The 26,956-nt window shown below is 41.1% G+C and overlaps 1 protein-coding gene and 1 pseudogene across 2 annotated transcripts in view; both read left to right on the top strand.

Annotated features, from left to right (window-relative positions):
* LOC308418741 (C-type lectin domain family 4 member A-like) overlaps window positions 1-26,956 on the top strand; it is a gene marked incomplete at both ends in the record, with an annotated part of 244,876 nt that overhangs the window by 205,808 nt on the left and 12,112 nt on the right. The window lies entirely within an intron of this gene.
* Window positions 13,677-14,487, top strand: LOC308418308 (non-structural maintenance of chromosomes element 1 homolog; annotated as a pseudogene). Its single transcript has one exon. The product of its transcript is annotated as a non-structural maintenance of chromosomes element 1 homolog (transcript).

Genomic DNA, 26,956 nt, shown 5'->3' with positions numbered 1-26,956 from the left:
CTCGCTTCTGACATCACATCGCATGATTTGGCCCTAGCCCATCAGGAGGCGCCACGTCCGAGGCGAGACAAAACCCCTATATAAGGGGAGGGTTTGGTGCACTCAGGGTCTCCGCTTTGTATAGCTTTGGCTCTCCCTCTCAAGAGTTATTAAAGCTTGCTACAGAAGGATCCTGTGTGTGCCGCGTCGTTCTTGCAGGCGAGACGACTTGCGCGGGACATCTGGTGCCGAAACCCGGGGAAATTTTGACCAGACCATCGTCCGCACCTCCGGAGACCCCCCCCCCCCCCGTGGCGGGGTGAATTCAGAACTGTAGCGCAGACTACGCTTCAGAAAGGTATGTCAGATTTTTCTCCTCTCTCTCATTTATTGGGTCTCTCCGGTTCGTTAGTAGGTCTCCCAGAGGCGATAGTTGGACTTGTTCTTGTTCTTTTGCTACGCATGGGTACAAAAGCTATTTGGAAAATGGTAAAAAACTGCCTGGAGGATGAGGCCTGCGAGAAGGTTAAAAGAGAGGGACAGATGGTCCTAGAAACTGTGCAAGATGGCATGTCAGAATGTGAACGTAGTGAGAGGATGGGTGCGCGCGCCAAAACATATCCCCCTAGACATATAAGTGAAAAAGGCCCTCCCGCAGACCTGAAGATAGGGCGGGAGAGAAGACTGGGCCCCAGGCCCGTCTCACCTGATAGAGGGTCCGACTCATGGTGGGAACCTGTTGCCCGGCCTCGTTTTAAGACAGGCCTCATTTATCCAACACAAGAACTTGCGGCGCTTCGCGTCAGCACCCCTAGAGATTCCTCTGAAGAGGAGGATGAAAGGTTAGATGCAGAAGAGGAAGCAGATCTAGAAGAAGAAGCTGCACGATATGAAGGAGAAAGATATCACCCTGATGAGCGGTGGCACAGGAACCTTGCGACCAACCGGGCGCCACGTTCAGGGCCTGAACCACGAGCTCAAGTAAAGGCTTCCCCCCGGCCAGCCTCGGTGGCCCCTACGGCCCCGCCGGCTCCGCCGCCCTACGAGACCCGCCCCAAGGCTGTTTTGCGCCTTACAGACAAAGTCCGCCATCAGCTCAGCCTTGCTTTCCCGGTTTTTGAGAGTCCTGACGATGCCAGAGTTTATGCCCCTGTTGAATTTAACCAATTAAAAGAACTTGCAAAATCAGTAAGGGAATATGGTCCCAATGCCAATTTCACAATCATGCAGTTGGAGCGACTGGCATTAAATGCCTTAACACCCGCTGATTGGCAAACCATCGCTAAGGCTGCCCTCCCTAGTATGGGTAAGTATATGGAATGGAAGGCATTGTGGCATGAGGCAGCGCAAAGTCAGGCGTGGGCTAATGCTTCCGTGCTTTCAGCTGAACAAAGGGATTGGAGCTTTGACCTTGTTACTGGGCAGGGCCGCTTTTCGGCAGATCAGGCAAATTATCCATGGGGAGCCTACGCCCAGGTGTCTGGTACGGCCATCAGGGCGTGGAAGGCGTTAAATAGGAAAGGGGAAGGAGGCAACCAGCTCACAAAAATTCTCCAAGGCCCCCAAGAACCTTTTTCGGACTATGTGGCACGAATGATGGATGCCGCGGGCAAAATTTTTGGAGACCCTGATGCCGTGGGTCCTTTTCTAGAGCAGTTAATTTATGAACAAGCCTCCCAAGAATGCAAAAATGCCATAGTCCCTAGAAAAAATAAGGGCCTACAAGATTGGCTTAGAATCTGTAGAGACATTGGCAGCCCTTTGAGTAATACAGGACTTGCTGCCGCCATCCTACAGGCGCAGAGGCGGCCTCCCCCTACTGGGTGAGAACGCACTTGCTTTAATTGCAAAAGGCCTGGACATCTGGCAAGAGACTGTCAAGAGCCAAAGAAAGAACGTAAGGCTCCTACATTGTGCTCCAGATGTCAAAAGGGTTATCATACGGCCAATCAATGTAGATCGGTCAGAGATTTGAGGGGCAACCTCTTACCACCCCTTCAAAACTCAGCCAATGAGGAGCCAAAAAACGGGCCAGTGGGCCCCCGGTTCCGGGGCCCGCAAAAATACGGAACTCCGTTTGTCAAGGCCCAATCTCTATCCAAGGGGAGCCCGCAGCCGGACACTCAAGAATGGACTTGCGTGCCGCCTCCTCAATCTTATTAATGCCTCAGATGGGGGTGTGCCCAGTCCCTGCACAACCACTACACCCCCCTTTGCCCAAAGATACGGTGGGCCTGATTATTGGCCGTGGTGCACTTACTGCCCGCGGACTAATTGTTTACCCAGGAATTATTGATAATCAACATGTCCCTGAGATCCAAATTTTGTGTGCAAGCCCCCAGGGGGTGTTTTCTGTACAAAAGGGGGACCGTATAGCTCAAGTTTTACTGCTCCCCGCCCCCGGAGAACCTATACAAAAGAGTAAAAACCAGATGGGGTCCTCTGGGACAGACTCAGCCTACTTAACATTAACCTTAGGAACTCGCCCACGCCTGACATTAACCATTTGTGGCAAAAGCTTCGAGGGCATTTTAGATACAGGGGCAGACAAGAGCATCATTTCTTCCCATTAGTGGCCAAAAAGATGGCCCCTCACTAAGTCATCTCATTCCCTTCAAGGGCTAGGGTATCAATCCAGTCCAGACATGAGCACTGAAGCCCTGGTCTGGAAAACGGCTGAAGGAGAAACGGGGACATTTACCCCATATGTGTTGCCATTGCCAGTTAACCTCTGGGGTCGAGATGTTATGACTGACTTAGGGATAACTCTTACAAATGAGTATTCGCCCCATGTGAGAGACATGATGGAAAAACATGGATATCAAGAGGGATCTGGTTTAGGAAAATATGAACAAGGAGACCCACGCCCCGTTTCTCCACGGACACACACTGATAAAACAGGTCTGGGTTTTTCCTAGGTGCCACTGGGGCAACAAGACCCATTCCGTGGAATACAGAGGATCCGGTGTGGGTTCCCCAGTGGCCTCTTACCTCTGAAAAATTAACGGCAGCAATAGACATTGTAGAAAACCAACTTGCTCAGGGAAACATCGAGCCCTCTACTTCCCCGTGGAATACCCCCATATTCGTCATCAGAAAAAGATCTGGAAAATGGCGTCTCCTCCATGATCTGAGGGCCATTAATAAACAAATGTCCCTGCTGGGGCCGGTGCAGAGAGGACTGCCTATATTGTCAGCCCTCCCTCGGGGGTGGCAAATACTTATTATTGACATAAGAGATTGCTTTTTCTCCATCCCTCTTCATGAGGCGGACAGACCTCGCCTTGCGTTCAGCCTCCCTTCAATTAATCATGCAGAACCGGACCGGCGATATCAATGGAAGGTTTTGCCGCAGGGCATGGCTAATAGCCCTACCATATGCCAGTTGTATGTTAGTCAGGCCCTCCTGCCAATACGAAAGCTCTTTCCACAAATAATGCTCATCCATTACATGGATGATGTGCTGCTCTGCCGCAAAGATCTGGCCTTATTACATAAAGCATTCCCAATCTTGCAGCAAACTTTGCAAGATTGGGGGCTGCAGATAGCCACTGAGAAGGTTCAGATTGCAGACTCAGGGTCTTTCTTGGGAGCACATATATTGCCACAAAGTATTCGGCCACAAAAACTCCAGATTAGGAGAGATCATCTTAAAACTTTAAATGATTTCCAAAAGCTGCTTGGAGACATTAATTGGCTTCGGCCCTTTCTTAAGATACCCTCGGCCGAGCTTAAGCCTCTTTTTGACATTTTGGAGGGGGACAGCCATATTACCTCCCCCCGGAGCTTAAATCCCCTAGCACTGCAGGCCCTTAATAAGGTCGAAGAAGCCTTGACACAGGCTCATCTGGTAAGAATAGACTACGCCCTACCCGTTTGGGTCTGCGTCTTAAGCACCAGGATGTTGCCTACAGCCGTCATATGGCAAAATGGGCCTCTGTGTTGGATACATCCCCAAGCCTCTCCTGCCAAGATTATTGATTGGTATCCCTCAGCGGTCGCTCGGTTAGCCTTAAAAGGCATTAAGCTGATGTCTGAGTATTTTGGCCTCGAACCTGACACCATAGTACTCCCTTATACCCCACAGCAGGTTCAAATTTTGGCCGCTGCCTCCAATGATTGGGCGGTGTTATGTTCCATTTTCTCTGGAAAGTTTGACAATCACCTCCCCAAACACCCCATCCTTCAGTTTGCTGCAGCTCATCCATTGGTCTTTCCCAAAGTCGCCCGGGACCATCTGCTCCCAGACGGGCTCGTCGTTTATACAGATGGCTCCAAAAATGGAACGGGAGCCTATATAGTCAATGGTGTGCCCCATACTAGACAATATCCTGAGTCTTCACCACAAGTGGTTGAATGTATGATTGTCTTGGAAGTTTTTCAACAGTTTGCCTGCTCGCTCAATATTGTCTCAGATTCACTGTATGTAGTTAATGCTGTGCGGCTCTTAGAGGTTGCAGGCATGATAAAGCCCTCTAGTAGGGTGGCCCTTATCCTAGAACAGATCCGGGCTCTTCTACTACAAAGAACACGCCCTTTTTACATTGTCCACATACGGGTGCACTCTGGCCTTCCTGGCCCAAGGGCCGAAGGCAATGATTTGGCCGATCGTTCCACTAAGATTATTGCAGCAGCCTTGTCTCCCTCACTTGAGGCGGGCAGAGACTTTCATAACAAATTTCATGTCACATAAGAAAACCTTCGCAGGCGCTTCTCTTTGACCTGGAAGGAGGCTCGGGACATTGTGACCCAGTGTAATAACTGTTGCCAGTTTCTGCCGGTCCCTCGCCTTGGCGTCAACCCTCGGGGGTTTTCCCCATTGCAAATCTGGCAGATGGATGTTACCCATATTCCGTCCTTTGGCAAGCTACAATTTGTACATGTCTCTGTTGATACATGTTCAGGTGTTTTGTCTGCCACCCCACTCTTTGGAGAAAAGGCATCTCATGTAATTCAGCATTGCCTTGAAGCATGGAGCACCTGGGGAAAGCCTCTGTGCCTAAAGACTGACAATGGCCCAGCTTATACTTCTCAAAAGTTCAGGCAGTTTTGCGCTCAGATGCAAGTGACTCACATTACTGGGTTGCCTTATAACCCACAAGGACAGGGCATCGTTGAGCGTGCCCATAAAACCCTTAAGTCCTACTTAATTAAACAAAAGGGGGGTATTATGGATGATTTACCCCATGGCCCGAGAGTGGCGCTCTCTATGGCTCTCTTTACATTGAATTTTCTAAATTTGGATGATGAGGGCTGGAGTGCTGCTGACAGGCACTGCTCCGAGCCAAAAAGGCCAAAAAAAATGGTAAAATGGAAAGATGTCCTATCTAACAAATGGAGAGGCCCGGATCCTATCCTTATAAGATCCAGGGGAGCTGTTTGTGTTTTCCCACAGACTGAAGAAAATCCACTCTGGGTCCCAGAGCGATTAACACGCACAATCACCCAGGAAGATGACTGTCCTCCGGCTTCTGCTGATGACAACGCTGGCGGGAATGTCTGCTCATGAGTATCGATGGGGGATAATGTCAACTTTCCCTTTTCCCATGCAGGTGATGTATAATGCCCAAATTTTCCCTCGGTTCTTTACTACAGATAGAGAACTAGGTTTGCCCTTTCTTCCCTGGGATTCACAGATAGAAAGGGTCATAGACAATAGAACTCATTATCTCCCTGGGAGCTTATGTTTTGTCCTTAATTCAACAACCCCTGGGTGCCTGGGGCTGCATGTTCAGTCTGTGTCTAATATTGTTAATGGTTGGGATAATAAGAGCCATTGGGGCCAGATCTTCTATACAGAGCTTACTGGAACCTGGCCCCGCTCAAGCTATTCAGAAAACTTAAAGCAGCCAAAGTTAGCCCCGTTTTGCTGAGCAAAAAAAGACATGCGCCATATCTTACCCTGGTCGGGGTGCCATTCGCGCATATTTTTCCCTGTCCCCGCTCTTGTCAGATAACACAGGAAATGTGGTTAGCCTTAATGGTAAAGAAAACACAGGAGTCTCTGGTAGCCCATTTGATCTCTGGATCCTTTGTGGTTCTAACGGTAGCTGTTCATATTTAACCCCAATGGCTATGATTTTGGGAGGTCCGGTGGGAAAAGGGAGTCTGATGTTCCCCAATAGCAGAGATAATAAAGTCAGCATTGGGGCCAGATCTTCTACCCACACAGAAAAGACCTTTTCCCCCACTCCTGTGTGTGTTTGGCCCCCCTTTTTATGGATTTTGAGTAATACATCATTTAATGAAAGCTTTTCTGAGCTTGATTGTAGAATTCACTCCTGTTATTATGCTCTCTGTTGGAATGCTTCCGAGTTTTCCTTTGCCTTGGTGGCTCATCTGCCAAGGTTTGTCCCCGTCCCTGTAGAAGCCCAGAGCTCTTTGACCCTCTTCAGAGAAAAAAGAGACTTTGGAATTTCAGCCCTGATTGTGGGCATCATTGCTGCCACAGCCGTGGCTGCCTCTGTAACTGCTTCTGCCCTGGCGTTGTCCAGCACAGTACAAGCCGAGCCACCATTAATGAACTTTCCTCCACTGTAACTACAGCCATGGAGGCTGGGCATTTGGCTTATACCCAAATCCAAGGAGGACTACTGATAGTCAACCAGCGTATAGATCTGGTGCAAGAACAGATAGATGTACTGTGGCAGATTGCTTAACTGGGGTGTGAAAACCGCCTGCCCGGACTGTGTGTGACCTCCAATATGAAAAATTTACTAAAGCTGCTAATCTTTCTAAGGCTTTGTCTCAGCACATTTTGCAGAACTGGTCGGTGGAGTTTGACCAGACCCTGAGAGAACTTCGCACGGCCATCCTGCAGATTAACTCCACACGCCTTGATTTATCACTGACCGAAGGATTTGTCCCCTGGATTTCATCTGCGCTGTCCTACTTTAAGGAATGGGTGGGGGTGGGTTTGTTCGGGGTTTTGTTTAGCCTTGGACTTGTGTTTATTCTTTGGTTGCTTTGCAAATTTTACAATCAAACAAAAAGAGATAAGATGATGATGACTCAGGCGCTTGTCGCCCTAGAACAGGGAGCTTCGGCAGGCGTTTGGCTCGCGGCTCTGAAACAGTAGGCAGCCGGTCGCCGGCCTGATAGCTCTTGCACCCTCTGTGTCCTTAGACACACTGCACGAGGATGAGTGTCAGGCTTGAGCAGCCCAAGAGGGTTGTAGAGCAAAGGGCATCGCACAGAGAAGTCGCCCCCGCCTTCTCTGGGAGACAAGCCTTCTTGCAGAGGGTTGTCTGCCCCAGTGTCCCTCCCTCACAAAATGGCAGAGAGACCGGTCAGGGCCCTGTTAGGGTAACGTCAACAACCCTGACGGGGTGCTTGTACATAGTCTTGACCGCACGCAACTAATTGTGCGCCATGATCATTCGAGGAGAATGGCCTCTATCTCCACCCTCCGTTTTTTGGGTGTCCGGCTGGCCTTGTAATAAATAATAAAGGGGGAGATGTGGGGCGCCGCCCTACATGCCATTGCAAGATGGCGCTGGTTTCCTTTAAGGAACAAAGGTAAATAACCAGAGCATGCCCGCCTAAAGCCTAGCCACGCCCCTAGACCTGGGTGCTCGCTTCTGACATCACATCGCATGATTTGGCCCTAGCCCATCAGGAGGCGCCACGTCCGAGGCGAGACAAAACCCCTATATAAGGGGAGGGTTTGGTGCACTCAGGGTCTCCGCTTTGTATAGCTTTGGCTCTCCCTCTCAAGAGTTATTAAAGCTTGCTACAGAAGGATCCTGTGTGTGCCGCGTCGTTCTTGCAGGCGAGACGACTTGCGCGGGACACTGTTCTTTGAGATATAAGTCTATTGATGAGGCTTTCTACCTATTGATTAGTTCTCTTGTGGGGCTTATTGTATTATTCATTTCTAGTCTTTCAGTTTGGACTTCATTCTGAATTCCTTTCTCATTTGTTGTATGGTCCTTCAAATAGCTTTGTCTATTTTATAGGAATTTACACAGGAGCTCATTCACTTTCTTTGATTTCTTTGAACAAGCTCTTAGTTAGGCTTTTATTGCTGTAAAAAGACACTTTGACCATGGTAACTCTTATGAATAAAAACATTTAATTTGGACTAACATATAGCTTCAGAGTTTCAGTTCATTATAATGGCAGGAAGCACGGCAGCATTTAGGCAGATATTGTTGTGGGGCCAGAGAGTTCTACATCTTTATTGAAAGGCAATCACCAGGAGACTGTCTTTCTTCAGGCATCCAGAATGAGGTTCTCTACTGCACTGGCTGGAACTTGAGCATTTGATCTCAAAGTTACATACTTTCTCCAAAATGGCCACACTTATTCCAACAAGGTGGAATATTAGTACCTCCTAATAATGTTACTCCTTGTGGGCCAAGCATTCAAACACAGGCATCTATGTGGGCCGAAGGCATTCAAACTATTACACATTTTTTTTTTAGTTCTTTTTCTAGGATTTCTTCTCATTTACTCCCCCTGAGAGATAAGGTTTGTAATTGTGATTGTTTTAATGAGAAATGTCCCTCACAGGCTTACGTAATTTAACAGTTGGTTCAAATAGGTTGGTGCTAATAGTAGTGGTAATTGAATCTTTATTCCTACCTTTAAGGAGGAAGTCCATCGTGTGTGTGTGTGTGTGTGTGTGTGTGTGTGTGTGTGTGTGTGTGTGTGTGTGTATTTGGATATTTCTATGTATATAAATGTATATACACCCACAATTTGAGAAGTTATAACATTATTCCAACTTTAATTGTTTCTTTACTTCCTGAATAGAGATAAAAATATGATCATAAACTTTCCACTCTGCTTGCTGCTATGCTTTTCTTACCATTAAGGACTCCCCCCTCTGGAAGTGTAAGACCAAATAATCATTAACTTTATCCTGCTGATTATTTCTCTAAACAGATTCAGATGTTCGTAATTTGTCTGCAACTTTGATTGGAACTCACCCACAACTTTTCTCAGGCTTTGATTTTCCATTTCCCTCCCAACTTGTTGTCTTCTGTTTAATGCTATACTTTTCTCAGGCCATACTTCAGTTGGTATTTATCCTATCACTTCAGCATTTTTTATTAAAAGACATGCCAGCATAACCTGGAGACTGAAGGGAGAAGGGATTAGAGTTAAGGACATAGTGGTCTACACAGAAATAAATTAGGGGAGTGTATACTGGAGATGGGTAAGGTGAAGCATGCCCTAGAGATTGGTATGGGTTGTATGATTCAGATGAATTGAGAAGCACACACTAGCTTTCCTCTGAATAGCTTAGGGAAATGTTTTCTCTTCCCAGACAGTCAGAAAACTCAACACTATAGCTTATGTTTTTTTATTCTCAAGGTCAACTGGAAAGTGTAGGTAATGCCTTGGTCTTATTAATCACTTCTTCTTCCGCCTAGCAATTTTTTCCTTGTAATGTGTACATGTTCATGCATGTACACATGTCTAAATATGTGAAGGTGTGAGGACTGCTAGGTCTCTAACTAGAGACAAACAGTTACCTAAGATGCCTACAAGCATATCAATGCAGATACTGTTTACCAACCAGTCTCAGAATTGGCAGTGCTCTGTTATAGAGACATTATGGCTGGCATAGCCTGCCTCTACACTGTCTTCCCCAGTCCAGAAACTAAGCTAAACCCAAGCTTTTCTTCCCTATATTACTGAGCATTTTGGTACTCAGTCCTTTTGGTCTATTGGTCTCCTGGCTCACTCCGGGTCATTTCACCCTTGGTTCCTGTGGCCTCCTCCCACCACCCAGCAATGGTTTGGTTTACTTCGGACCAATCTAGATACCTATGGCTATGCTTTCCATTATAGATATATAATAAAAATTTCAACCCCATAAGAATAGTCATGTCTTTTTTTTATTTCCTTTTTTCATTCAAGGATAACCTCAGGTGTAGTTCTCAGGAAAACTATCCACTTCCTTTGAGGCAGGGTCTCTTGTGGGTGTGGAGAACATCAGTTAGGCTGGACAAGGAGCTCCCGGGGATCCACCTGTGTCTGCTCCGCAGTGTTGGCATTAAAGCATGTATCTGCACACATGGCACAACTATCAGTCTCAGGTCCTCATGCTTGAAAGACCACCAACCACTTTACCATCTTTCAGCATCCATGGGCTTATTATTATTTATTATATTAACCTATAACATCTAAGTTTTAGCCATTCAACTCAACTTTTTATGTTTTTCTAGAATCCTGTTTGATATATAGATAAACCTTATACAAAATAAAATATATTTACAAAACAAGAAGACTTTGACTATTTCCATGTTGCATTTTGTTTTGCATGTACTTTACGCTCATTGTAACTATTAGGTTTTCAATGCATACTGTCAAGCCCTTGAAAAAATCAAGTACTGACTAAAAAATATATTCACATAGTTTTATGTAAAAATTATTTTAATATCTGAAAAAAACTGTACTGACAAAAATGTATAATTTTAAGCAAAAAATGTTTAAAATCTGTACATTTATCTTTGTTTTGTAAAATAAAGTCATTTAAAAAAAAGAAACTTACAGCAAATATTTTGAAATAAAAGATAATATGACAGAGCAAAAAGAAAAAAAATAAGTAAACCACATAAAGTTTTCTAAAGAACACTTAATATAAACAAGGCTTTCAGGTAAATTTGTTTTGGGGTGGAAGATATTTCTATATAAGTAACTGAGAAAGTTATAAGAGCCTTCTTGTGAGAGTTTTTAGTAACAATTTCAGGTATGTTTCACAATTTCCTCTTTCCGGTGTTTTTAAGTCATTAGAGATAAGTGTAGATTGTGACTTCTACATGTGCAAGCACTGGCTATCTATAGAGAACTTAGCTCAAAGCCTGAAGAGTTTGACTCTGAGCTCTGGAATTTTTGAAAGGAGCCAGGTTTCTGAGTCATATATCAGAAAGACTGATACAAGAAGCCCTCGATCTTGTGAACACACAACTCAATAATAATGGAGGACAGACCGGACCAAGGTGAGGTCGTCATTCCTTGGTCCAGGAGAGTGTATGAGTGTGTGATATGGTGAGGAAGTGCCTGGGTTAATGATGCAGACAAGTGGAGAAACTGAAGTGATGGAGTGGATCAAGACAGCAGATCCACAGTAGTTTGAAGGAAGTGTAATATCTCATAGCCAGAACACATGAATAAATAAATTATGAAGTATTGAAGTGAATGTAAATATATAGGACACTTAAGACAAAAATATAAGGTCATGAATATTATAGGTGCCTGAGAGTAAAATGTTTCTAAGTTGTGTGTGTGTGTGTGTGTGTGTGTGTGTACATGCACACGCACAGTTTATAGCTGTCTTTGACATTTCTTCTTAAGCTATAATAGCTTTTTACACTTTAAGTTCATAATTATTCTGAGCCTTTTGGGTGGTTGTTAATTGCTCTAAACTTTTTGGTCCTATGGTGAATATATCTCTTTACCCTCTGACAGGGAAGGGAGTCTGCTGGACTCTGAGACTCTGGTCAGCTGCTGGGATTTCCATGTTATTCCTCAGCACATGTTTCATCGTGAGCTGTGTGTGTAAGTCCTTCACTGACTGGTGTCTCTCTTGGGAGCTGTCTGGTCTCTTCTTTAGAGACTCCCAGGGGTTCGTTTGTTTTGTTTTGAATTTCCAAGATGGTTCTCTGTGTAGTCTATTGCTTCCCTGAAATTATCTCCATGGCCTTGACCCTGAACTGACAGAGATTCTCCTGCCCCTGTCTCTCAAGTTCTGAAATTAAAAGGATGTGATATACCATCAGACTGAGTCTTTGATTTTAATCACACTATTTGCTCCAACCTAACATGCAGTACCAAGTTTTTCTCATCTTCTTTTCCTTTTTGTTCTTTTTCCAATATTTTGACCACAGAGTTGTCTAAGATTCCTCAACCAGCTGTGTTATCACATGTAACCACCATGTGGGACAGTGACTTCCAGTAATTACAGTCTCTGCTTACAACGCCTCTCTATTGGGAGTGCAAGACCCATTAATTTTATAATGTTGGCAGGTCAGAGTCTTTGACTCTTATGAGATATATTTTTTTCAATACAAGACGAAAAAGTAACCAAATTTCATTGGGATGGTTTAGAAATAATAAATTTCTGCCCTGTTTCATGCTCCTGTATAGCAAAATCTGAAATCTATTGTATAAGAAGTTTTGATGATGTTCTTTGCAGCCTATAAAATGCTTCTGTATTTACTCTGGGAATGATCACAGTAATTACTTCATGGTCTTAGGAAAGGAAGTGACTCACACCAAGTGCTTCATGTCTGCATTCTTCTCTATGATCCAAAGACATCTTCTCACTGAAGTGGAATCTGACTTAAAGAGCACAGTCAAGCTTCGGGACATGGGTTGTGGTCATTAAGGATAGTTATCTTGCTGTTCAAGAAACCAAAGTTCAGGACCTAAAACATGAGATAGAAACATTTGCTTAAAATATTCATGAAAGTCCTTTTTAGTTGATATAGTTTAGTGTGCATACTATGAACAAAATGCTGACTTAGAAATATTTTATTGAGTCTTTGAAACTTACATACTTACATACAATGTATTTTGATCAAATCCATGCCACACATAGGTCTTTATATGTTTGGTTTACTCTGACCCATGACAGTGACATGGCATATGAGTGCTTCACTGATGTCACTCTACTCTTCAAGGCCCATGGAAAGTTCTTCGCACCTGATGAGGACCTGTTGTAGAACATATTATATCTCAGTCCTGGGCTTTTAACCTGCCATTAATCATTAAATTCAAAAATAATGGACACATAATGTTTATATTCATAATAAGCCTCAATCAGCACTAGAACTAGGCAGATAACTACCCTCTATGCTATTATGTCTACTTCCCTGTCAATAACCATAATTTATAATGTGATTCACCTACTCTATTGTGTCTTCCTCCTCTCTCCTCCTCCTCCTTCTCCTCCTCCTCCGTCTTCATGGTTCTTCTCACAACCCAGTCCCTGCCTACCTCAGTTCTGCTAGTTATAGGGTGTAAGCATATTTATTCAACAATGAAGGATAACTGTCATTTGGATTGATGTGTAGATCCTATGGTCCCTCATTAAAACCAGGACTTCCAGGCCACAATTTAATATTACAATACATAACAAAAGACCAAACCTCAACAAGGACCTGTGGGAAATTTGGTGACCTGTATGCTTATTACCTTGATTGTATGTGCTACAAGCTCTTTTTGCTTTCAATATGCTGTCTATACTCAGAGCTATATTTTCTTTCACTTTGTTGTTCATGGCCAATGGCAGAATCACTTGCTCTGAAATCCCTGTCAATGAATCTATATTTTTCTCAATAACCTTTTGAGGGGTAAAACTCTCCTGTCTCCTTTTTTCCTGTTTTTATTGTCAAGATGTGATTATTACACCTGGGTATCTTGGGACATGTTATCATGTCCTCAGAGAACCTGCTACAGTCACAATGTCCTGTGGCAGTCCTGTGGCAATTGTAGATAGCACTGTTTCCTGTTTGCAAAACTCTTCTGAGGAAGATGTGTCTTATCAACAGAGATTTCAGATGAGGATGCCATATATAATCTACAGAAACTTAAAATGGGGAAGTTAGGTTTGATTAACAGAATTTTAGAAAATAGAAAAATTATGTCTGATCAATAGAGGCTTGAAAATAGTTCTTAGAAAGATGATACTAAGAATTGATAGATATTCCAGCATGAACTTGAGAGTTTGTGCTCCCTCCAACATGCAAGGCAGCATGAGAAGAGCAGGGGCCATGATGGATGTGCATGGGCACTTCCTCTATCTGCTGCTGACTCATAGTGTGTGGGAGAACCACAGCTGCAAAGCGCATGACCGAAATGATAATGTTAATAATTGGAGGACTTGACTAAGAATATCAACAGTGTATTGGAGTCTCTTCATATTGAGATTAAAACAAGGCATCATGGAGGAATACAGGAGACCCATTTATGCACTGGTGAATCTTGCTACAACTTCAGCTTCCAAAATGGTCATGTATTTTGCAGAGAACAAGATGGATCTGTTTAGAAAAGCTTTGGAACTGATCATTGACTCAGAAAGTGACTTTGCTTCTTCTACAATTAGTTTGACCCTAGTTGATCAACCCAAAGGTAAAAAGATGAAGAACAAGGAAATAGAGCACGTGCTGAAGAGGTTTGTACAGAGCATATGTCAAATTGAGAAGGAGGGGTAGTTCTCCTTGCATGACCTGGCTATCTTGGAGATGGAGCAGTTCACATGAGAGAGGAATACCCACATGTCGAGAAGATATGCCACATTGCCACAGCCTCCTAATCTAGGGTCAAAGCTTCAGTACCTGTGGAATTAGGATGCATTTACCTTGTGTGGCCAAGTACTTCCAGCCCACTCCAGAGCCACCTTGTCCCCACTTTAATGTGTTCTGGCCCCATGACATACCAGAAGTCTTTGACCCAGAGAAGCAGAGGTTAGGGTGGCATCTTAAAGTTGAGCAGAAAGTCATTGCAGACCTAGCAGCCCTGTGTCCCGTGTCATTCTGGCTCTTGGTAGGCTGACCCTCACAGCCCATTTAGAACTGCTGTGTCTTTCTTGTTGATATTTGCTCTTAACACGTTTCAAAAAAATTTTCCTGAAAAAAAAAAAGAGAATTGATACGTACATGTCAGGAAAGATTGCTTGGTACAATGAATCCTTCTTTGTCCTCAATTAAAAATGATATTGTGAAAGAGCGTAATCTATCTGATAACTGGATTTATTTTCTTGAAAGTTCAATTTGTCTCTGACCTTGTGTACCTGTGCAACTGCATTTAGTATTGATTGGCTTGCATGTATACAAGACATGCCTGCCTAAACTTTCATTTTTGGCTTGCTGAAATTGTACTGTGTATTCCAAAGCAAGGTTATGTGGTGACTGATGGAGTGGGAAGAAGGAGACAAAAAGTTGGGGCCATTTTTAATGATGGGGGCTTTTAAACGCTGATGTTATGGTTTCTTTTAATAAAATAACCAAATATATCACAGCTCATGTGAGCAGGATTATGATTGTATATGTATTTTTATATAGTTATAAAAATACATAAAATTGATCTGTTTGGGGCCCCATGCTTGAAAGTCAACATGAGCTCAGTGTCTTCACTTTCCCTGTCAGGATCTGGACCTTGCAGGTGGAGCTGGTTTCTGGAATACTTGTAATGAGAAATGGTCAAGATATGTTCACATACCCTAATTTGTTCACAAATCCTGGTATGTTTACATATTTTGGCTCAAAGACCAATATTTAATGAAGAGTTGGAGCATATATACAGTATGTTGTACAACAACATAACCTTAGATTTATATCTTATACATTTCATATCCATGTATAATATTTGACTTGTTAATGCTCTTTAGTATAAAGTAAATTCAATGATCTACCTTTTATTTTATCATTCACACACACACACACACACACACACACACACACACATATATATATATATATATATATATATATCATTCTTCTTTTCTTCTCCTTTACCCTCCTTTTCCTTAACATTAGATAGGAGAAAAAGAAGGATAAAGGGTAAAAATGAAAGAGAGAAGGAAACTTTTGAATCTAAGCTTCCATATTGTGCTTCCCCGATGAAGACCATTAACAACTAGAAACTCACTTCTTTTGAGAAAGTTAAGATAAGTCACAGGAAAGCTGCCGTATCGTTGCCTACTTTCTTTGGGATTGGGTACTGCGGAGCTGGCTGAAACAATTTGAGAGCCTGGACTATCTTGGCTAGCAGTTCTGAAATTGTCCTGGATGCAATTTTTGAGGAACTAGCTACTAAAACACCTGGGCTATTTGTCTTGCTCTGATTGGCATCTGGTCTTTTTGTGCCACACACACACACACACACACACACACACACACACACACACACACACACACACACACACACACAGACGTCAGACCAAAATGCAAACCCTGAGTCTCGATGGATACGTTAGAAACCCTGGGAATGGTGAGTCAGATGGAAGGTCTTCTTGGACTCCCATGAATCAGGAATACTTGCCATCGATGTCACACTGCCTCTTTCGGCACTGGACACACCTCAAGTCCCTCCCCAGCAGGTCGGCATGGCCGTGGGTCATGTAAACTAGGCAAGCGTTACAGACATAAGCAGGACTACCCCCAAATATGTAGACAAGGTCTTCCAAAGCCCTGAAGTCAAGTCAAGTACCATAGAAAGTACTGGTTGTCAGACTCTGAACCATTTCTAAGCTGTATATATACAGCGGAGCTTAGGTCGAAAGTAAAAAGAAAAAACAAAACAAAACAAAAACTCCTGTAAGAATAAGTTCTCCGCCTGACATTCCTTGTTCTAAAGAGCTGGCAACACCAGCATTTGGGAGGAGATTTTCCCTCCTGAAGCTTCTTATATCCTGTGCTGAAGCCTTTCACTGGCTCCTTTCAGCCTGGCCTGGTGCCTGATGACATCTGTGGAAAAACGCGTATTCCGCCGGCCCAGCAGAGGAGGCAGCAAAGCTGGTCTCCCAGACCCAGCAGCAAAGATGCAGCCAAGCTGGGTTTTCTCTCCATTCACCTAAGCTTGTGCACTTGCAAGTGGGACTCGGTGGCCGAGGCTACCCCTATCTCTATTCAGAGAGGTGTATGGGATTTTTGTCCCCAGGTTTTCCTCCACTCCCACACATTAACACATGTCTGTAATATGTGGTGTGCATAAATCAGCTAAAAGAGATTTTTTTCTCTAAGTTTGAGCAGAAAATGCAGAAAAATTTATATAGCCATGTGGACTCTATATACCGAAACTGCTCTGGCTTTGGTATCAGGGCAACTTGGCTACATCCAGAGCAGTGCTGTGTAATTGCTCTGCAGATGAGTTTTCCCACTGTTGACCTAACATGGGTACCTTGAATTTAATATTGGAGTTCCAGGAGGCTCCCTAGTGCATTTATCCACAAGGTGTTTATCCCTTAATTATCTGAATTCATTTGTCCAGTGCCAGCCTCTGCCACATTGTCTTCATATTCGAGAGACTGGGGCATTCTTTTTGGATTATCTCTAGGAAACAACAAAACAGAAACTCCTTTCCAGTGAGTTCTTTCTTACAATCTTTTGAAATGACCTAACTTACCACAATTCAAATATACAATATTTTGTTTTGTTTTTTTAAAATCTTTAGAGATTACTTTTCCTATTATTGTTGCATTGTTAGTATGGAAGCCAATTCTGTCAAACCCTGCTGCTAATGTCAAAGGATTATACTACCTGAAAGCCCTGACTTAGAAGAAAATTACAGGATCCTTAAGTCAGGGGGACTTCCTCTTTTTACTTACCTGGGAGATCCTGAACCTCATATTGCCTCCCTGAGCAATGTTAGCTATCCCAATAGAAGTTTCAGGTCGATTCTCCTCATCTGTGCCCTCCCCCAAGTCATTCAGCAAGCACCTGAGATTTTGGAATGCTAATTTGGCATCTCAGTACCTTAGGTTTCAGCCAGTGAACATTGCAGACCCTGGATATTCCTAAATCCTTCTTCAAAACTATATATCTCTTAGCTCCGTCCAAATAATGTGTATGTGCACAGCTGTTTTATTGAATGCCATCTGAGAGTAGCTTTATTGAATATTGTCTAAAAGAACTGTAATATTAAAGAGCTATAACAATGAGATTTCTGGAGGAAATCTTCCCCAAACTCTACATCCTGGTGACCCACCTGTACAGGACTTTCTTTATTCTTTTTCTCCTATTGTCTCCACACACAGAGGGAAGACATGGACACAGACCTCAGTTATGTTGCATTTCTCTGATTCAGTGTGCTGTAGTTCCAGATGACCACAAGGGTAGAACCAGAAAATCAGGACCAGAAACATTATCTGACATATTTCTAATCAACTAATCTATTGTTTCTGACCTCTCTTAGGGAGGCCTGATAACTATTTTTTTATTCAGAATTAGCATTTTGAAGCTAAAGATTTGCTTAGTACTTGCTTACCTCCTTAATCAGATATTGTTCTACTTACCACGGAAGTCAATCTTTGTGAAACATCAGTGAATGATCCCTTTGGATCTTGTATAATTTAAATAAGTGGTAAGACCTTTCTCCTGTTTCTTCATGCTTGTTGCTACCACTTAAAACTTCCTTAATCAAATACCAGGTGACATCATCATATTCAACCTCCATTTATGCCTTCGTATATGGACCTTCACCTAGCAACTAATTTTGGGAAATATGGATATTTCTAGCAGCATTTCTCTGGTCCATCTCCTTTGTTTCTTCTTTTTACAATTATCCCCATTGTAATCAAGAACCAGTTTCCAATACTGCTTTTGTCATATCTTTCCAGTCATGGCAGGATATGGTATTTTGAGTCACCCAAGAATTTAATGGCTGCTTCACAAATGGTGAATACATATCATATCATAAAGAAACTGGTGACAGTTTCCTTAAATATTTTAAATCTAAAACATTCATGGGATGCATTCAAATTCTTCATAACCTTGGAGGTGTACGTGGTCTGCTGGGACTTTCAAAAAGTAAATTAATAAGACCTTATTTAATTTCATTATATAGTTGCACTGTAGGGTCTTGTTTTAATGCCTTTGTCTCAATATCTATTTTTATTTAAATTTCTAAAGCTTCTTTTTGAGAGTGTGCAGAAGCTATTGTGGCTATTAAAAATAAATAAAATATGAATGAATAGAATGGTAATAACCTTTAATTGGCATTAGGTTAGTCTGAATTAAGTTATTTATAGTTTTATTTTCTGTTTATATTTTAAACCATCTTTGGTAGCAGTGTCTGGGGATCTGACACCCTGTTCAGTGTTGTTCCCAACACTGTCTTATACTTTTATTTAACTCTCATTTATTGTTCTCTCATTTTATTGTATTGTAACTAATTGTTTTACCTCTTGACATTTAAATTTTTTAAAAAAAATTCAGTGTCTATACAGGTATAGTAAACATTTTAAATTATTTCTCTGTCTCTCTGTCTCTTTGTCTCTGTCTCTGTCTCTGTCTCTGTCTCTCTCTCTCTCTCTCTCTCTCTCTCTCTCTCTATCTATCTCTCTTCTAGTATTGTTGAGATAATTCAGCTACTATTTTCAAAGTTAATATTTTTTATACCTATCTCTTTTAGTTTTATTTTCTTCTTTTTAACGTTCTTTAGCATCTATTCATCTTTCAAAATAATTCTATTTATCTCCTTCAGAGACTATACTTTCTATGTGTTTTTACATGTTTTTCTTTTAACACCTTCTATCTCAATATCTTATCTCTCATTTGATCTTTTCTTAAACTCTTTCCTGTGGGGATTGCCTATAAGCATTTACATTACTGGTTACAGGTAAGATCTTCAGTCTTCAGTCTCTGTGATGTCTTGAGGTCTATAGGAGCCTCAGTGCTCTACTGCACAGCAGGCCTCTTAATAAAGCCAAACTTCTGTACACTGGGAGTACCTGGCCTGCATGAGAGACTGCAGTTGGTAGAAATCCCAGTTGGGTTCTAAGTCCAGAAATTTTCTGGGCTTTCTTGGCCTCTATGATAGGATTACATGCCTCCATTCTGAACTTAAGCAGGGTATATATAATAGAGGGAGAGCCCTGGTCCAGGTAAAGGATCTGAGGCTTCAGGCATGGGTATCTCATCCTCATTACCTTTTGTTTCCACAGTGACTTACCAGTATATGATGGACAAGCCCAATAAAAGACTCCCTGAACTTCACATATACCATTCCAGTATCAGCTGCTTCAGGGAAGGGACTATGCTGTCAGGTGAAGAGTTACAATATTCTTTTAGACTTATTAACTAGAGTATAGGGAATAATGGGGAATGTGAGGAAAGAGAGGAAGAAGGGGAGGGAGGGAGATAGGGAAGAGGAGAGGGAGAATAAACAGAAGGAAGAAGTTATGTTTTTTTACAAAGATTTATTTTTGTGTGTGTGCTCACGTGCCTGTTGACTGTGTGTATGTGTTTTGTATTTTTGGTTTGTGTGTATGTTGTATGTAAATGTTATATGTTTTTTTGTCTTTTTCCTCACTTCTTTAAGGGATTTTTATTTATTTTCTCTTTAAGGACAACTATCACCTTCATAATGTTGGTTCTAAGTTTTTTTTTTTTTCTTGTGCTTTTGCTGAGTTCCTGTTTTCAGTTTTTGTTGTAGTAAGATGCCTGGGATCTAGGGATGACCTCTTGTCTTGGATGCTAATTATGTTCTTGCCCTGTTTTCCAGGCATTGGTTTTAGGTGATTATAGGTCTAGATGCCAATTTCCTAGTTTGCCTTTTTTGGATGCATACTTTATTTTTTGGTTTCTATTTCTACTCTGGTCTTCTGGTTTGTGTGATCTGTAGTTAAGAATAGGTTTTCTGCTAGAGTTGTGAGCTGAATTTCGAGAGACAGATAAGGTCCTTGTTGAACAAGGACTCTCTATTGGAGTTACATTTCGACAGAATGGTGAGTAGTAGAGGAAGATTTGGAGATAGATTTGGGGTACACTCACTATGAGAGTGGAGGTGATTCAATAGCTACCAGGCTCTCTGGAGTTCTGGCATCTAACTTCTTTTCTGGTCTAGCAGTACATCTTAGCCTGGGTTGGCCAACAGTTCTATTTGTTCATGTGGACTATTCAGAAGTGGATAGTTTGGAGTTGTAGACAGAGACAAGGCAAAGTGGTGGTAGTGGTGGTGGGATGGTGGAGGCTTTCGTCTGTGCAATATAAGGGAGTGTGTCCCTAGGCAGGATGTCTACTACTCTTTTGACTGGCAGGGCCGACTCTTGAGTATGGGATGTCTGCCAGAGTTGTCTGCAATTTCTACTAGATTGTGAGGTAGCATGAACTGAGAAGTAAAGTTCACATGTACATTTACAACAGACAAGAAAATTTAACATGTAGATCTTAATTTGTCTACACAAGATTTTTGCTTTGTGAATAGGGTATTCCTATTCCTATATTTCTCTATGTTCTGTTTATTTTGAACCATCTCTGCAAACTTTCTGTTTTTCATCTTAGTATACACACACACACACACACACACACACACACACACACACACACACACACACACACACAGAGAGAGAGAGAGAGAGAGAGAGAGAGAGAGAGAGAGAGAGAGAGAGAGGGATCTATGAAAATGAAGCCCTGTATTATGAATACAAATTAGTTAATGGCTTAATATACTCTTTGAGAAAATTTTTAAATTTACATAATGTTTTACATGATATAAAAACCCATGTGTACATACACTGTTCCCTATATGAGCTTCTGATATAAGCAAATGGGGTTGGTAAAACTAGCTAGTTAATATTGATATCAACACTGAATGAAGTTCATAATTATGGAACTCTCTTCTCGGACACCACATTGTATCTAGCTGTTGGGACAGGTTTTTAGAAGATAGTTACTACAAATGATTCTTATTAAGCAGGATGGCTGATCTGTATATTATAGGACATCCCTGTGTTAAGATATGAATATTTTTGAGGAGGATGATCACATGTGTAAAATGCTACTCCAATCACATTGTATACAGAGTCTAAATTATAAAAATTATCGTCTGTTGCCATTTTCTGATTGTCTACTTAAGGTAGGTTATTTAAAACATAACTTTAAAAATTCATCTCAATCATTTTTTCAAGGATAAGATGTTTTATTGTACATATTTGTCTTAGTCAGGGTTACTATTCCTGCACAAACATCATAACCAAGAAGCAAGTTGGGGAGGAAAGGGTTTATTAAGCTTACACTTGCACATTGCTGTTCATCATCAAAGGAAGTTAGGACTGGAACTCAAGCAGGTCAGGAAGCAGGAGCTGATGCAGAGGACAGGGAAGGAGGTTGCTTACTGTCTTTTCTCTGGCTTGCACAGCCTGCTTTCTTATAGAACGCAGGTCTACCAGCCCAGGGATGGCACCACTCACAATGGGCTGAGCCCCCCCTCCCCTTGATCACTAGTTGAGAAAATGCCTTACAGCTGGATCTCATGGAGGCATTTTCTCAACTGAGGCTCCTTATTTTGTGATAACTTCAGCTTATGTAAAGTTGACACAAAACCAGTCAGTACAATAATACTTTGTGTTTAGAGACATATTAAATGTCATTAGTTAAATTAGTGAGTCAGTGTGTTGGACTGATGGAGACTTCGTCTTTCTTTGGAAGCACATGTTTTCATATACACTCCTTTTCAAATGTGAGTTTCCTACATGTGGTACCCATTTGCTTTCAGTGTTGTCAGAGTGACTCTGATGCTCAGAGGAGACCAAGCCTCATGCAGAGAAGAATATGTCAGGAGTCTTTACCTATGCATAGTCACAAAGAATCAGATTCTTGTCAATTGTAATAATAGGTTTTAATTTTTTCATGGGAAGATGTTAGTCAGTAGCAGAATTTAGAAATCAACAAAAGACTTAATAAAAATCAGAGAAAGTTCAGGGGTGGAAGGTCAAACAGTATCTTATAAGCCCAAGAAGTTTGGGAAACTGCACATTAGAAAGGATGGATGATCTTTTAATAAGCCACTTTAATCTCTGTCATGGTTAAACTTGATGAGGTTTAGAATCTGTCTTTATGCTCATACAAAGGAGTTTTTTTTTTTTTTTTTTTTTTTTTTTTTTTTTTTTTTTTTTGTATTAAGCTTGTGATGTTGGTTGATAAGGAAGTCCTGTTCTCAATGTGGGTGGTGTCATTTCATGGACTGACCTTGGGCTGACTAATTACTAAAAAGGAAGTTGAACATCAGTTCTCATTTCTCCTTTCTGACTAAAAATGCAACAAGACCTGCTGCTTCATGGTCCTGATGTTATGACTTTCCTGCTGTGATGAACTTTATCTCCAAGTTGTGACCTCTAATAACTATTCTTTAATTATTTTATCAGGTCATAGCAATGAGAAAAGTAATTAAAATTATCTCAACCTTTTATTTCTTTTGTAAAATTTATTTTTCTCTTATGCAACACATCCCAACTGTAGCCTCCGTTTGCTCCCCTCCCACAGTTCCAACCCTTATCTCTCAGATCTGCTACTTCCCTTTTTCCTTTCAGACAAGAGCAGGTTTTCTCTGCTCGTGCAACATTTTCTTCCTACTGGGTTGTGTATTCCAGACTTTTCTGAGTTTATGCTGAGTCTTATTTCATCTTGCTATGCAGGATTTGGTTGATAAAACCATATCTTTTAAAAGCGAACTGTTGTGATAGAATCGTGGCTTATATCTAGTCAGACCATACTAGCCCAATGCAGTTCCACATGAACAAAGTTTATTTTTGGGGAAAGGGACAAACAGCACAATGAAGACAAATGGGGTAAAGAGAGAGAAGAAAGGACAACGTCAGAAAAGGTCTGCCTTTTATATAGGCTGTGATATAACTGCTCACAGGTAATGGTGGGATGTAATAAAGGCCTGGAATGTATGGTGGTTGCCATGGCAACAGATGCGAGGCTCTTTGATATATGGGTGATGTCACCATTATTGCTGGGTTTGGAGGGAATTTGCAACCAACCATAAAACAAGTTTCTGATACCAACACTAACCACTGGTATTGGATAACCAGTTATTAGGCTCATTTCTGGAGAAGATTAAAATTCATTGCATAACCATAAAGATAGTTTATTAATTTGAGAGACAGAGGAAGGAAAATGATAGGTATTGAAGTAGAGAGGATGGAAATGATATAATTATATTATAATTAAATGTAAACCACTGATTTTTTTCTCCATTTTTCACAGTATAATTTTTGGAAGGATGTTGCCATATATGACCTATACTGTGGTGGAATATTGGGTTAGGTTTCCCAACAGACCACATGAGATATCTGCCTATATATATCCAAGTTCTTCATAATGGTGCACAACAGTATTTGTCCTCTGATCCTGTTTACCATTGAAATGTAATTTCTTAGTTTTTTACTTATCCCTGCACAAAATAGCCCTTCATTCTTCCATCTCTTCCCATTGTTTGTTATTTGCCCACCTAAGGAAATGCTCAACATCACTATTCATCAGGGAAATGCAAATCAAAACAACCCTGAGATTCCACCTCACACCAGTCAGAATGGCTAAGATCAAAAACTCAGATGACAGCAGATGCTGGTGAGGATGCTGAGAAAGAGGGACACTCCTCCACTGTTGGTAGGGTTGTAAACTGGTACAACCACTCTGGAAATCAGTCTGGAGGTTCTTCAGAGAATTAGACATATTCCTACCTGAAGACCCAGTTAGTTTTCACTTCTGGGCATATACCCCAGAGATGCTCCAACATACAATAAGGGCACATTCACCACAATGTTCATAGAAACCCTATTTATATTAGCCAGAAGCTGGAAAGAACCCAGATGTCCTTCAGTAGATGAATGGATACAAAAATTGTGGTATATGTACACAATGGAGTACTACTCAGCTATCAGAAACAATGACTTTTTGAAATTCTTAGGAAAATGGATGCATCTATAGAATAGGGTAACCCAGTCACAAAAGAGCAGACATAATATGCAATCACTGATAATTGGATACAAACTTCAGAAAACTCTGTACACCCCAGAAACAACTCACATGCCATAAGAAGCCCAGGAAAACAAAGGCCAAAATATGAATGCCTCAATTCTTCTTAGGAAAAAATGTATAGTACCCTCTCAGAGTGTGGTACACCTGGACCTTAAATCATTAATAATCCAAGAGCTAAGAACATAGCCGTGTGGCAATTTTTGGTATTCAAAGATCATTATGCTTAATCTATACTCACCAAGAAACCTGTTTCCATGTTATGTTCTGTCCTACATGTACTTTGTGCTTATGGTAACTAGTGGGATTTCAATGCATCCTATCAATCCTCTAAAAGAATTACATACTGACCAAAATATTCATAAAGTGCTACGTCAAAATGCCTTTTAAAATATTTATATGTACCCATAATTTTTTAAAAATAACATTGTAAGAGAAAAACAAACAAACATACAAACAAAAAAGAAATGAAGAGAAGGATGGAAATGATATAATTATATTTTTATTAAATGTAAAAAACTAATTTTTTCTCCATTTTTACCATATAATTTTTGGAAGGATGTTGTCCTATATAGCCTATACTATGCTAAATATTGGGTTAGGTTTCCCAATAGACCACATTATGTATCTGCCTATATCTATCCAAGTTCGTCGTAATGGTGCACAACACTCTTTTTGTCTGATCCTCTTTATGTTTATCATTGATATATAATTTCTTAGTTCTTCACTTAACTCTTCACAAAATAGTCCTTCATTCTTCTGTCTCTTCCCATTGTTTTATGTCTGCCCATCTCTTTGATATTCTTGGTTTCTATATAAGCATAAAGTTATATATATAAAGTTATATATAAATGAATATATATATATATATATATAAATGAATAAATCTCTATATGTTACAATGTGTTTCTTAGTTCTTGGTTTTATCTTTTATGTGTTTTACACCTCGATTTTTAGTATAATCAGAGTAAATATCCTGATAGAAAATTGCATTCTTTCTTACTTTTTTCCTTCCTTTCATTTTTTGTGTCAGTTTTGCCTTTGTTAATTAATTCAATTTCAATGTTTTTTTTGTTTCTTCAGTTAATTGGTTTCTCTGTCACCCTAATTGTAATACAACCACTATTTTAAAAAGATAATTTTCAAAAATATTTTTCAAATTTGCAATGTAAAAACATAGTTACAGCTATAAAGAATTGTATTTTGATGTATTATATTTTATTTACATTTTAAATGTAATTTTTAAATAATTATTTTATTTATGCTCATCTAAAATGTTGTTCTCTTCCTGGTGCATCTCTCAGAATTCTTCACCCTATGTCCTATCTTGTTTACCTTTGAGAGGGTGTTTTCCTACTTTATATTTATCCCTTTTAATGGGGAATCAAGCCTCTACAGGATTAGAAGCATCCTCTCTCCCTGGGCTGTACAAGGCAGATAGTCCTCTTCCACATATGTGCTGCGGGTCTCAGTTCAGCCTCTGTATGCTCTTTGGTCTGTGGCTTAGTTTTAGGGAGCTCCAAGTGTCTAGGTGAGTTGAAACTGTTAGTCTTCCTAGAGGGTTACCACTCCTTCAGCTTTTTTAGTCTTTTCCTTAACTCTTTAATTGGAGTCCCAAATTTTAGTACAATGATTGGTTGTGAGTAGCTTTGTCCCAGTCAGCTGCTGGTAGAAGACATCCATGCCAGGCTCCTGTCTGTAAGCACAACACAGCATCAGTAATAGTGTCAGAATTTAGTGCCTACTTATGGGATGGATCCCTAATTGGACCTGTCAACAGTCAGCCATTCCCACATTTTTGTCCCTGCATTTCTTATAGACAAGAACAATTTTGGTTCAAAAAATTTTGAAGGTGGCTTGGTATCCCCATTCTTCCACTGGGAGTTTTGTCTAATTACTGAGGGGTGGTCTCTTCATGTTTCATCTCCCTACAGTTTGTCATTTCCATTAAGGTTACTCCACTGTGTGTGAGAACCTGTCACATCCCTGGTCTCTGGGACTTCCAGAGATTTCCTCTGCTCCCACCCACCACTCTCAGTAGCCATTTAATTCTATTCATTCTCTTGGCCCTCAAAGTTTTTCTCCTGTCTACCCTCATACATGATCTTGCCACCATTTCCCCTCCCTTTCCTCTTTCTCACTCAAGCCCCTGTATCCCACCACCTCCTGTGATTTTTCTAAGTGGGACTGAAGCATCCTCACTTGGGACTTTGTTCTTGCTGAACTTCTTAGGGTTATGGGGTGTATTATTGCTATTCTGTACTTTTTGATTAATATCAATTTATCAGTGAATATATACCATGCATTTCTTTTGAGTCTGGTTTACCTCATATGGGATAATATTTTCTAGTTTTATTCATTTGCCTTCAAAATTTATGATGTCTTCATTTTTAATAACTGAGTAGTATTACATTGTATAAATGAACCACATTTTCTGTATTTATTCTTTGGTTCAAGGACCTGTAGGTTGCATTCACTTTCTGGCTATTACAAATAATGCCTCTGTGATAATAGTGGAGTACATGTCCTTGTGGTATGGT

Source organism: Micromys minutus (assembly GCF_963924665.1).
Source record: "Micromys minutus genome assembly, chromosome: 3".
Classification (NCBI taxonomy): Eukaryota; Metazoa; Chordata; class Mammalia; order Rodentia; family Muridae; genus Micromys; species Micromys minutus.
This window is presented reverse-complemented; position numbering and strand designations above follow the sequence as displayed.